The sequence below is a fragment of the Prunus dulcis genome, chromosome 1 (genome assembly GCF_902201215.1).
Source record: "Prunus dulcis chromosome 1, ALMONDv2, whole genome shotgun sequence".
Lineage (NCBI taxonomy): Eukaryota > Viridiplantae > Streptophyta > Magnoliopsida > Rosales > Rosaceae > Prunus > Prunus dulcis.
In genome coordinates this window covers 8,869,180-8,869,680 of record NC_047650.1, presented here as the reverse complement: position 1 = coordinate 8,869,680, position 501 = coordinate 8,869,180, and positions in this window count along the sequence as shown.

Here is a 501-nt window from a genome sequence, read left to right as displayed (position 1 = left end):
GAGGTTTTGGGTCTATTAAGGCCGGTCTAACTGTCCAAAAAGCTAAGGTGGGCATAGGAGTAACCTGAAACGAGTGAACGTATTTCTAGGAGCCGGGGGCAGGGTGTTTAGTTGAAATTCTTTTTATTCAGCAGTTTATTAATTTAATCTTTATGGGTAATCAGGCACCAGGAGCCAGACAGGATTGCAAAAGAGACCTTCGAAGGGTCAAAGTAGCTCGGACCATCTGTGAGTGGACTTTCTTTCATGAAATATTTTATATAAATGAGTTATATAGAGGTTTTCCATAAATAAGATTTTATAAGTAATTTTATATTGATTTTATATAAAAGAGTTTTATAAACGAGTTTACTTGACTAAATTCCTTATTTGATCTTGAGTAAGCTTTATTGTGTTTCCGAGCATGAGTAGTACAGAATTAGTTTTATAAGTTGTGTGCTGCTTACTTTTACATGCTTAAGAGTTATAGAAAACAGATTTTGAGGCTTATGACAGAAGAAA